At 43.4% G+C, this 13366-nt stretch overlaps 1 long non-coding RNA gene across 1 annotated transcript; it reads right to left on the bottom strand.

The window, feature by feature from the left end:
• Positions 1–1740: 1740 nt before the first annotated feature.
• On the bottom strand, positions 1741–13317 carry LOC141380582 (uncharacterized). Its single transcript, XR_012398852.1, has 3 exons — positions 13203–13317; positions 9350–9448; positions 1741–3753 (listed from the first exon to the last, which is right to left on the bottom strand). It is a non-coding gene; the product is annotated as an uncharacterized lncRNA (long non-coding RNA).
• Between the last annotated feature and the right edge of the window lie 49 nt (positions 13318–13366).

Raw genomic sequence — 13366 nt, 5'->3', positions numbered from 1 at the left:
ATTCCACACAACAAAGTAATTTTTGTAACAAGTTAAAAGGATAGTTCAGCCAAAAAGTAAAAATTCTGTCATCATTTACTCACCCTTATTGTAGAATGCTGAAAACCGGTAACCATTGACTTCCTCAGTAGTCATTTGTCCTACTATTCAAGTCAGTGGTTACCGGTTTCCAACATTCTTCAAAATATCTTCTTTTCTGTTCATGATTTCTCAAAAAAAACCAATGTTTGTAACTCATCCTTATTGAAGAATGCTGGAAATCGCTAACCATTGACTTCCACAGTATTCATTTTTCCTACTAAATAAGTCAATGGTTACCAGTGTCCAACATTCTTCAAAATATCTTCTTAACTGTTTATGATTTCTCACAACAAAACAGTTTGTATCTCACCCATATTGAAGAATGCTGATAACCAGTAACCATTGACTTCCACAGTAGGAAAAACAAATACTGTGTAAGTCAATAGTTACCGGTTTCCGACATTCTTCAAAATATCTTCTTTTGTGTTCAACAGAAGAAAGAAACTCGTGTTTGAAAACAGTCGAAGGCGAGTAAATAATGTGTAAATCTTGAGTTTGTTTGTGCTGAGCTGTCTCTTTAAATCTCCACACATTCAAACTGTTGGATTTAGAGTTCACATATGTCTAAAAAAAACTCCCAGAATGCACTGCTCAGAAGTCAAACTTTACGGCGTCTATTTTTGTCCGCTCTCGCTCCTCTCTCTTGACTCAACTTCTCTCCGAGTGCTTCCAGATGTGACTCCAGACGTAACAATATTACCATATTTGGTCTGGGCAGGAGCCGGCATTATTAACATTTCTGCCGGAGTTATCCAACCACAAAGCATTCCTGACAGCTTAAAGGATCCCTAAATATGCTCTCCACAGAGGACATTCCTGCCGCTAATTTAATATTCATGCATTCTGTCCATCACACAGCAAGAGAGAGAGAGAGAGAGAGAGAGAGCATCCCATTCCTTTCACATAAGATGCATTAAAGCAATATTAAAGTCAAGTGTTGTGTTTCCCAAATAAGTGGAATTCCTGAACGGCAGACATTAGGAGGTTTTGGATCTGCATTCTGAGAGTGAGAGAGGGAATGTGCAATATTTCTGAATAATAATTCTGTCCACAGACTCGCACACAGCAGCAGAAGCGTCTGGACTTTACTCAGGTAAGCTTGAATATTCAGACTCTGCATGAAACAGAATGAGGCCACACCGCAGCTCAGAGATGTAGAGTTCTGTCTGCTTCATAAATCTGACAATACGTCCATCAGGGAGAGTTTTATTGACAATATAGTGCTGTTTCCACAAATAATGAGAGAAAACGAAGAGAGTTTTTCATTTAAGCAAGCTTATTTTACTTTGTTTTGGTTATTCTGCTTGTCTTAAGGAGAATCTCTCTTCAGTTTGACTCATTATTTCTGAAAACAACACTCTGTTTTCTGATTATCTAGAAAATGCATCTTAATTTAAGAGTTTTTCCATATTAGAGAGAGTAAATCTCTGAGAAAAGGCTGTTCTGCAGTGTGTTGTGTGCTGTTTTCCTCTGATCCTCCAGGGTTTGTGTTGTCATCTGATCTGCTCCTTCACATGCTGGTGGTTTCAGGGCTTTTATTATTATTATTTTCCCAGATTGCGACACTAGATGGTGATGTACTGTCCTGTGTGATTGAGCTGGCATTTATCTGTGAGGAAGAGCTTAATTAATGATGTGTAAATCATATAAACATCTGCTATGAGGCAAACAAGAGTGTTTTTATCTTGTTTTTAGTCTAAATATTTAAAATCAGTCAGCATTTTCATGATCTGACAATGAGGGTCAAAGTGGAGTAATCTTAAATTAAAATAAATAAAAACATTACTGTGCTTTCCCCATTGCCAGATTATTTATCTTGTTTCTTAAAGCTCAATTAATTTTTAAGTTTTACTGTAAAATAGATCCATAAATCAGCAGTTTTCCATATTTTGTGATTTGTATTTATAGATTTTCCCTGTTTGTTTCTCCTTGTGAATTGCATTATAAGATCTTGATCCTTCTTCCAACAGCTTTTAACCTGTAAAAGTGTGTTAGTGTCTTTCTGAACGTGTAATAGTTTGCAGTGCTATATCGTTTGGATTGGTGTTGTACACTCACCGGCCACTTTATTAGGTACACCTGTCCAACTGCTTGTTAACACACATGTCTAATCAGCCAATCACATGGCAGCAGCTTAATGCATTTAGGCATGTAGACATGCTCAAGAGGATCTGCTGCAGTTCAGAGCGAGCATCAGAATGGGGAAGAAAGGGGATTTAAGAGACTCTGATCGTGGCATGGTTGTTGCTGCCAGACAGGCTGCTCTGAGTATTTCAGAAACTGCTGATCTACTGGGATTTTCACACACAACCATCTCTAGGGTTTACAGAGAATGCTCCGACAAAGAGGAAATATCCAGTGAGCGGCAGTTCTGTGGACGCAAATGCCTTATTGATGAGGCCAGAGGTCAGAGGAGAATGGCCAGACTGGTTCCAGCTGATAGAAAGGCAACAGTAACTCAAATAAGCACTCGTTACAACCGAGCTCTGCAGAAGAGCATCTCTGAACACACAACACGGCCAACCTTGAGGCGGATGGGCTACAGCAGCAGAAGAGCACACCGGGTGCCGCTCCTGTCAGCTAAGAACAGGAAACTGAGGCTACAATTCACACAGACTCACCAAAACTGGACAATAGAAGATTGGAGAAACGTTGCTGCTCTGATGAGTCTCCATTTCTGCTCACACATTCGGATGCTCGGCTCACAATTTGGCCTCAACAACATGAAAGCATGGATCATACTGCCTTGTATCAGCGGTTCAGGCTGGTGGTGGTGGTGTAATGGTGTGGGGGAGATTTTCTTTGGGTCCATTAGTACCAATTGAGCATCAACGCCACAGCCTACCTGAGTATTGCTGCTGACCATGTCCATCCCTTTATGAGCACAGTGTCTCCATCTTCTGATGGCTACTTCCAGCAGGATAACGCAGCATGTCATAAAGCTCAATCATCTCAGACTGGTTTCTTGAACATGACGATGAGTTCACTGCACTCAAATGGCCTCCACAGTCACCAGAGCTCAATCCAATAGAGCAGCTTTGGGATGTGGTGGAACGGGAAATTGGCATCATGGATGTGCAGCCGACAAATCTGCAGCAACTGTGTGATGCTGTCATGACAATATGGAGCAAAATCTCTGAGGAATATTTCCAGCAGCTTGTTGAATCTACAACACCAAGGATTAAGGCGGTTCTGAAGGCAAAGGGATCCAACCCGGGACTAGTGAGGTGTACCTAATAAAGTGGCCGCTGAGTGTATATAAAACTGCAGCACATTTATGATATTTTACAGTTTAATTTCTCTAGATATTATCCCAAATGACTAAAATGTCAGTTAAAATGTCAGAATTTCCCGCATCAGAAGTGGACAGAGCAGAGATCAACATCCCATAATGCAACACAAAGCACAGAAACTGTTCATTAACAGATATTAAATGCCTCTTGATGTAATCATTTTCAGTTCTGCAGTGTAGACCTCCAGATTTAGATGTGACGTGTTTCTCTAATCCTGTACATCATTGTGGTCACTCCTGGATTTCCTGCTCTGCCTTTATAAGCCGCTCCTGCTGTTTGCTGTTGAACACGCTGTGGGATGTGATGTGTTGCCCAACAGCTGATGTATGCGTTTTGGGAAGCGTGCAGCCATATTAGTTCATGTGCATTAGCCAATCACCTGAGGAGTGGAAAATGACATCATGATAAATCTGATTGGCTGATGGCCGCAGAAGAATGCAGACATTCCTGAAGGCTTCAGCGGTCCTGAGCGGCGATGGCCAAACACCAGAACACGTCACTGATTGTTTCTTTAATTTGATTGGAAAATAGTTCATTTTAAATGATTCATTTGGTTTACCAGCACACACTTAGAGGCTCAACTTTGATGTTTTATTAGTTTCCTTCATCATCTAAACCCAAACAAACTTTATTTTGATTCAATTGTGACGCTGCTGTGCTGGAATGCTGAGCATGACAACCGGTGTGAGGTTTCTGTAGGAAAGATATTGGGTTACTAGAGTAATGATAGGGTGTTTCGGGTGGTTGGTAGGTTGGAAGAGAGATACTAGACCATTGATGGGGTGTTGTTGGTGGTTGCTAGGGTGAAATTGGGTTGCTAGATCATTGATAGGGTGTTGTTGTTGGTTGTTAGGGGAAAATTGGCTCATTAGACTTTGAATAGGGTGGTATAGGTGGTTGTTAAGATGTAAGTGGGTTGCTAGATCATGGATTTGGTGTTTTGAGTGGTTACTAGGTGGTTGCTATGGTAGAATTGGGTTGCTTGAGCATTGAAAGGGTGTTGTTGGTGGTTGCTAGGGTGGAAGTGGGTTGCTAGATCATTAATGGGGTGTTTTGAGTGGTTACTAGATGGTTGCTACAGTAGAATTGGGTTGCTTGACCATTGATGGGATGTTGTGGGTGGTTGCTAGGGTGTAAGAGGGTTGCTAGATCATTGATGGGGTGTTTTGAGTGGTTGCTGGGGTGGAGGTAGGTTGCTAAATCATTGATAGGGGGTTTTGGGTGGTTGCTAGGAGGGAAATGGTTTGCTAGACCATTGATAGGGTGTTGTCAGTGGTTGCTAGGGTGGAAGTGGGTTGCTTAACCATTGATAGTGTTTGTGGGTTGTTACTATGGTGGAAGTGGGTTACTCTATCATTGATATTGTGTTGGTGGCAGTTGCTAGGGTTGGAAGTGGGTTGCTAGATCGTTGATAAGGTGTTGTGGGTGGTTGCTAGGGTGGAAGTGGGTTCTAGACCATTTATAATGTTTGTGGGTGGTTGCTAGGGTAGAATAGGTTGGTCAACCATTGATAGGATGTTGTGGGTGGTTGCTATGGTGGAAGTGAGTTCTAGATCATTGAGAGGATGTTGTGGGTGGTTGGTTGCTAAGATGAAAGTGGGTTCTAGACCATTGATTGTGTTTGTGGGTGGTTGCTAGGGTGGAAGTGGGTTGCTCAACCATTGATAGGATGTTGTGGGTGGTTGCTAGGGTGGAAGTGAGTTTCTATATCATTGATAGGTAGTTTTGGGTGGAAGTTGGTTCTAGACCCCTGATATGATTTTGTGGGTGGTTGCTAGGGTGGAAGTTGGTTCCTATATCATTGATGGGGTGTTTTGGGTGGTTGCTAGGGTGGAGGTGAGTTCTAGACCCCTGATATGATGTTGTGGGTGGTTGCTAGGGTGGAAGTGAGTTTCTATATCATTGATAGGGTGTTTTGGGTGGTTGCTAGGGTGGAGGTGAGTTCTAGACCCCTGATATGATGTTGTGGGTGGTTGCTAGGGTGGAAGTGGGTTCCTATATCATTGATAGGGTGTTTTGGGTGGTTGCTAGGGTGGAAGTGGGTTCTAGACCCCTGATATGATGTTGTGGGTGGTGGCTAGGGAGGAAGTGGGTTCCTATATCATTGATATGATGTTGTGGGTGGTTGCTAGGGTGGAAGTTGGTTCCTATATCATTGATGGGGTGTTTTGGGTGGTTGCTAGGGTGGAAGTGAGTTCCTATATCATTGATAGGGTGTTGTTGGTGGATGCTCTGGGTGTTGTTAGGGTGGAATGAGGTCACTAGGGTGGTCTTGAGCAGTTACTAGGCTATTGATAGTGTGGTGTAGGGCTGCTAGGCTGTTCTTAGGTTGTTCTTGGTGTTGCTAATGGTCGCTGAGGGTACGGAAGGGCTGAAATATTCTCTGCTAGGATACTTTGGCGATCTGGGTGGTTACTAGGCTGTTGCTAGGGTGGTTTGGAGTTGCTAGACTGTTGCTAAATGGCTGTTAAGTAGTTCTATGATGTTAAGGCATTCATTGTAGTCATCAGGCCAATGCCAGGCGGCTGCTAAATGGTCCTCATAGACTGGAAAGTGAATGTTCCTACAATGCCAGAGTGTCTGAAAAACAACCGGCCTGTTTCTAGGTGGACTTTGAGTTGTTGTTTTCTCAATAGTCAACACTAAGTGAGTGAGTGAGGTCAAGCGTAGCGTAGGGTGCACGCAGTGAGTGAGTGAGCTCCTGAAGGGTGTACATCTGCTGCAGTGCTGCTGTCCAGAGCTTTAGGGAACAGTGCTGTCATTGTGCTCCCTGCAGTCACCCCTCACTCCGCTACTCTGGAATTACACATCCAGCAACCATTACAACAGCGCTCCGCATCTGGGTCCGCCATGTTGTAATGGCACATATAATATTTTCCACAGGCTTCACTTTTTTCTTCCAGGGATGTTGGATGTTGATTACGAACGCATGACTCAGTGGCTGAAACTTTTCACCCCCCTGAAGGAGAGCAGGGATTTGGGACGCAGCCATGTTTCTCCATTACGTAAAGCTCCTCAGAGCGCACTGCAAATAAGGCCTTTCTTACTCAGAGATTTGACTTGATTCTAGTCCAAACATCTAAACATTCTGTCATCATTTACTCTATCTTTGCTTGTTTCAAACCTTTACGGACACAGAAGAAAGCATACTCGGTTTTTGCTATGAAGCTAAAGTGTCTTGGGTGGTTACTAGGGTGCCGTTAAGGTAATTTAGCTGGTCATTTTCCAGCCTGACCTGCTAAGACCAGGCTGGAAATGGTTGGAAACCACCCTGGAAATGGCCAAAACCCCTCTAAAACCAGCCTGGTCGACCAGCTAACACCAGCCAACCAGCCTAGGCTGGTTTAAGCTGGATTTTTCAGCAGGGGGGGTATTTTTGGTAGTCACTAGGGTGTTTCTGAAGGGTTTGGAAGTGTTGGAAAACTTGCTGCTGTAATGGTAGAGGGATTTGCGTGGTTACTAGGGTGTTGTTAAGGTGTTCTTGATGCCGTGATGACAGAGTGATCTGAGTGGTAACTAAGGTGTCTTTAAGGTATTCTGTGTGGTTACTATGCTATTGCTATGGTATTTTAGCTAGTCACTAGGCTGTGGCTGAAGTGTTTGGAAATCTTGGTAAACTTGCTGTCGTAATAGTAGAGTGGTTTGAGTGGTTACTATGGTGTTGTTAAGGTGTTCTGGGTGGTTACTAAGCTGTTGCTAGGATGTTTAGTGAAATAATGGGCTGTTGTTAGGTTGTTGATAACATGTTCTGAAACTTCGGATAGCTTGCAGCTGTAATGCTAGAGTGCTTAAAGTGGTTACTAGGGTGTCGCTAAGGTGTTCTGGGTGGTTGCTAGGGTGTTGCTAAAGGGTACTGAAATGTTAGAAAGTTAGCTGTTGTAGCGCTAGAGTACTTTGGTTACTAAGCCGTTGCTAGGGTGTTTTGGGTCATGGTTAATCTGTTGCTAGGTAGTTATAAGGTGTTAGTTCTGAAATCTTGGTAAGCTTGTTGTCACAGTGTTAGTATTTGGGTGGGCTGCTCGGCAGTTGCGGTAGTTACTAGGTTGTTACTAAAGGGTTGCTTTCTGCAATAATGCAAGTGTTTTGAGTGGTTACTAGGGTGTTGCTGAGTTGTTCTGTGTGGTTACTATGCTACTGCTAGGGTGTTTTTGGTAGTAACTAGGATGCTTTTAAAGAGTTTGGAAATGTTGGAAAACTTGCTGCTGTAATGGTAGAGGGATTTGCATGGTTACTAGGGTGTTGTTAAGGTGTTCTGGGACCTAAGAAATCTTGATGCTGTGATAACAGAGTGATCTGAGTGGTAACTAGGGTGTTTCTAAGGTGTCCTGGGCTGCTAGGCTGTTGCTAAATGGTACTGAAATTTTAGAAAGCTAGCTGTTGTGATGCTAAAGTGTTTTTGGGCTACTGTAGTTAAGGTGTTCTGGGGGGTTGCCTGGCTGTTGCTAGGGTGTTTTGGGTAGTTATTAATCTGTTGCTAGGTAGTTATAAAGGGTTAGTTTGGAATTCTAAAAAAGCTTGCGGTTGCAGTGTTAGTAATTAGATGGTTTCTAGGGTGTAGTTACGGTGTTCTTGGTGCCTACTAACCCGTTGCTAGGGTGTTTTGGGTCATTGTTAATCTGTTGCTAGGTAGTTATAAGGTGTTAGTTCTGAAATCTAAGAAAGTTTGCGGTTGCAGTGTTAGTAATTGGGCGGTTACTAAGTTGTAGTTAAGGTGTTTTTGGTGCCTACTAAGCAAGCTACTTGTTGGTGTTATGACTGGTTACTAGGGTGTTGGTAAGGTGTTCTGAGTGGTTACAAAGCCATTCTTTGGGTGATTTGCGTAGTTACCAGGCTGTTGCTAGGTTATTCTTAACGCATTCTTAAACTTCAGAAAGCTTGCTGCTGTAATGATAGAGGGATCTGATTGGTAACTAAGGTGTTGCCAGTGCTTTCTGGGTGGTTGCTAGGGTGCTGCTACAGGGTACAGGAATTTTAGAAATCTAGCTGTTGTAATGCTAGTGTTATTTGGTTACTAAGCTGTTGCTAGGGTGTTTTATGTAGTTATTAGGCTGTAGCTAGGTTGTTCTTAACATATTCCGAAAACGTAAAGCTTGCTGCTGTAATGATAGAGGGATCTGAGTGGTAACTAACGTGTTGCTAAGGTATTTTGGGTGGTTGCTAGGCTGTTGCTAAAGAGTACTGAAATCTCAGAAAGCTAGCTGTTGTAATGCTAAAGGGTTTGTCGGCGGTCACTGGGGTGCTGTTAAGCTGTTCTGGGTGGTTACCTAGCCACTGCTAGAGTGTTTTGGCTTGTTATTAATCTGTTGCTAGGTAGTTATAAGGTGTTAGTTCTGAAATCTAAGAAAGCTTGCTGTTGCAGTGTTATTGAGTGGTTACTAGGGTGTAGTTAAGGTGTTCTTGGTACTTACAAAGCTGTTGCTTGGGTGTTTTGGGTAGTAACCGAATTGTTGCTAAAGGGTTCTAAAAGTTTAGAAAGCTTGTTGGTGTAGTGTTGTTGTTTTGGCTGGTTGCTAGGGTGTTGCTCTGGGTGGTTACAAAGCCATTCATTGGATGATTTGTGTAGTCATGCTGTTGTTGGGTTGTTGCTAAAGGCTGCTAACATCTTAAGGTTTTTTTAAATAATGTTACACTTTTTTGAGTGGTTACTAGGGTGTAGTTGAGGTGTTCTGGATACCTAGAAAGCCATTGCTTGTGTGCTTTTCGTAGTTAGGCTGTTGCTCGAGCTCTGAAATCTTATAAATCTTGCTGTTGTGATACCAGATTATTTGGTGCTGGTTACTAGGGTGTTGTAAGGTTTTCTATGTGGTTGCTAGGTCATTCCTAAAGTGACTTTGAAAGAATAAAAAGCGACTGCTATGATGGTTGCTAGGTGGTTGCTAGGGAGTGTGAATGGTCACCAGCGGGTGGTCTGAGTGGCAGACGGATAGGTTTGGTATGAGGGTAATGCTGGAGAATAATAAACAGCAGCAGCAGACCTGTGTTCAGCCCAGTGGAATTTTCCGCTGCTGTGGAAGTTTTACGGTGTTCTCTGGATCGCACTGAGGAATATTTCCAGCATGATGTGTTTCCTGTGACTGTACAGAGAGAGAGAGAGTGTGTGTTTATTACGTCCTGTCCGTCCTGTGCTGTTTACTGTCTGCATTCTAGAGGAAACACTGAGAGTCACAGATGAAGGAGTGAAGCTGAGCGTGATCTCTGAGCCCTGTACAGTGATAACTGCGCTCACTGAGGCCAACAGTGCGCCTGTAGTTGGGGAAGTCCACCGTGTTGTTATGTGAGTGTGTGTGATTCTGATGGACTCAATACTGTACTGTGAACATGCTGTAGTGCAGTAATGGAGAAGCTGTTTATTACTGAACATCTCAGATATTCTGATGGGAATATTACAAGCTGAAAGTGTGAGAATAGCTGAGTGTAGATGGTCAATATATGAATTATTATTAGCAGATAAAACAAGTTTATCCCACTCAGTGCAGTTATTATGCTCATTTTCAGAATGTTTGAGCTTCTTGTCGGTTCCATTCAGCATATTTATATATATATATATATATATATATATATATATATATATATATGAAAACAGGTAAAAGGAAACACATGTTAATGTGTGTGTGTGTGTGTGTGTGTGTGTGTGTGTGTGTGCTGCGCTGTGCTGCGCTGCGGGAGGGATGAGGATCAGGAATGTGCAGCTCCGGGAATGTGGGGATAATTGAGTGGATCTGGAGGAAGAAGAGACGAACACAGCTCAGCTCAGCTCAGGGGTGCAGGAATGTTCTGGAGGAAAGAGTCCAGCCGAGAGATGGAAAGACAGAGGAATGTGGAGAGGAATTCCAAACACACATACACACACACATACACACTTGTTCACAGACAGACACACACATACAAACACAAATAGACAGATGTGCGCGCACACACATGTGCACAGACACTCACACTCGCATACATGTGCACGCACACACACACACACACACACACACACACACACACATTCATAGATGCACAGACAGACAAACACACACACACACATGTGCACAAACAGGCACACACATAGACAGATATGCACACAACCACACACAAATAGACAGATGCGCGCACACACACTCAGTCAGACGCACACATAGATAGATGCACACACACAAATAGACAGATGCGCGCGCACACACACACAGACACACACACGCACACACATATGCACAGACAGACACACATACAATTAGACTGATACACACACACACACACACACACACACACACACATGCACAGACAGACACACATACAATTAGACTGATGCACACACACACACACACACACATTCATAGATGCACAGACAGACAGACAGACACACACACATGTGCACAAACAGGCACACACAGAGACAGATGCACTCACACACGCACAGTCAGACACACATACATAGATGCACATACACACACACACACACAAATAGACTGATGTGCGCACACACACACACACACATAGATGCACAAACAGACAAACACACATACATGTGCACAGACACCAACACAAATAGACAGATGCACACACACATGTGCACAGACACACACACACATATGTGAACAGAGACACACACAAATAGACAAATGCAGACACACACTTACACAGTCAGACACACATACAAAGATGCACACACACAGACAAACACACACAAATAGACAGATGCGCGCACACACACACACACAGACACACGCTCACATACGTGCACAGACACACGCATGCACAGACAGACACACATACAATTAGACTAATGCACACACACACACATACATAGATGCACAAACAGACAAACACACACATGTGCACAGACACAAACACAAATAGACAGATGCACAGACACACATGTGCACACACACACACACACACACAGAGACAGATATGCACACACACATAAATAGACAAATGTGCTCACACACGCAGTCTGACACACACATGCACACATGCACACACACACACACACACACACACACAAATAGACAGATGCGCGCACACACATACATACACACATGCACAGACAGATGCACATACAAATAGACTGATGCGCGCACACACATACATAGATGCACAGACAAACACACACGTGCACAGATACCAACACAAATAGACAGATGCACACACACGCACATGTGCACAGACACACACAAATAGACAGATGTGCTCACACACGCAGTCAGACACACACATACATAGATGCACACACACACACAAATAGACAGATGCGCGCACACACATGCACAGACACACATACACATAGACTGATGCGCACACACACACATACATAGATGCACAGACAAACACACACACGTGTGCACAGACAGACACACACACAATAGACAGATGTGCACACACACTCACACAGTCAGACACACACACACACACACACACACAAATAGACAGATGCACACACACGCACAATCAGACATACACATATGTACACACACATACACACATACATAGATGCACAGACAGACAGACACACACAGAGACAGATGCACTCACACACGCACAGTCAGACACACATACATAGATGCACATACACACACACACAAATAGACTGATGTGCGCACACACACACACATAGATGCACAGACAGACAAACACACATACATGTGCACAGACACCAACACAAATAGACAGATGCACACACACATGTGCACAGACACACACACACACATATGTGAACAGAGACACACACAAATAGACAAATGCAGACACACACTCACACAGTCAGACACACATACAAAGATGCAAACACACAGACAAACACACACAAATAGACAGATGCGCGCGCACACACACACACAGACACACGCTCACATACGTGCACAGACACACGCATGCACAGACAGACACACATACAATTAGACTAATGCACACACACACACATACATAGATGCACAAACAGACAAACACACACATGTGCACAGACACAAACACAAATAGACAGATGCACAGACACACATGTGCACACACACACACACACAGAGACAGATATGCACACACATATAAATAGACAAATGTGCTCACACACGCAGTCTGACTCACACATACATAGATGCACACACACACACACACACACACACAAATAGACAGATGCGCGCACACACATACATACACACATGCACAGACAGATGCACATACAAATAGACTGATGCGCGCACACACATACATAGATGCACAGACAAACACACACGTGCACAGATACCAACACAAATAGACAGATGCACACACACGCACATGTGCACAGACACACACAAATAGACAGATGTGCTCACACACGCAGTCAGACACACACATACATAGATGCACACACCCACACACACACAAATAGACAGATGCGCGCACACACATGCACAGACACACATACACATAGACTGATGCGCACACACACACATACATAGATGCACAGACAAACACACACACGTGTGCACAGACAGACACACACACAATAGACAGATGTGCACACACACTCACACAGTCAGACACACACACACACACACACACACACAAATAGACAGATGCACACACACGCACAATCAGACATACACATATGTACAAACACATACACACACACACATAGGTGCACAGACAGTGCAGCAGCTCTCCTGACAGCAGTCTAGAATAGACTACAGTGGAGCTTAAGCGCTCCATACACTCCACTTTGACACTCGATCCATTATATTTTAAATTATTTTTGTTAAATTACCCATTAAACTCCATTTTACTAATGTCTACCCCAACCCTGAACCTACCAGTTAAGTAAAAACAGGTAAATTAACCGAAATTATTGAGAGTATTTTAATAAATTACCCTTTAACCCCCTCCTGAAGCAGCAGCAGCAGCTCATGTGAACAGCAAAGCTTGAACTCTGCTTTCAACATGACGAGTCACGGCTGATCATCGCCACGCGGCCCTTCACTATAGTAAACTTCGCCAGCAGCAGTAGATCGATCATCGCTTCTAGGCGTCCTCCG

This window comes from Danio rerio, chromosome 23 (genome assembly GCF_049306965.1).
Source record: "Danio rerio strain Tuebingen ecotype United States chromosome 23, GRCz12tu, whole genome shotgun sequence".
Classification (NCBI taxonomy): domain Eukaryota; kingdom Metazoa; phylum Chordata; class Actinopteri; order Cypriniformes; family Danionidae; genus Danio; species Danio rerio.
This window is presented reverse-complemented; position numbering and strand designations above follow the sequence as displayed.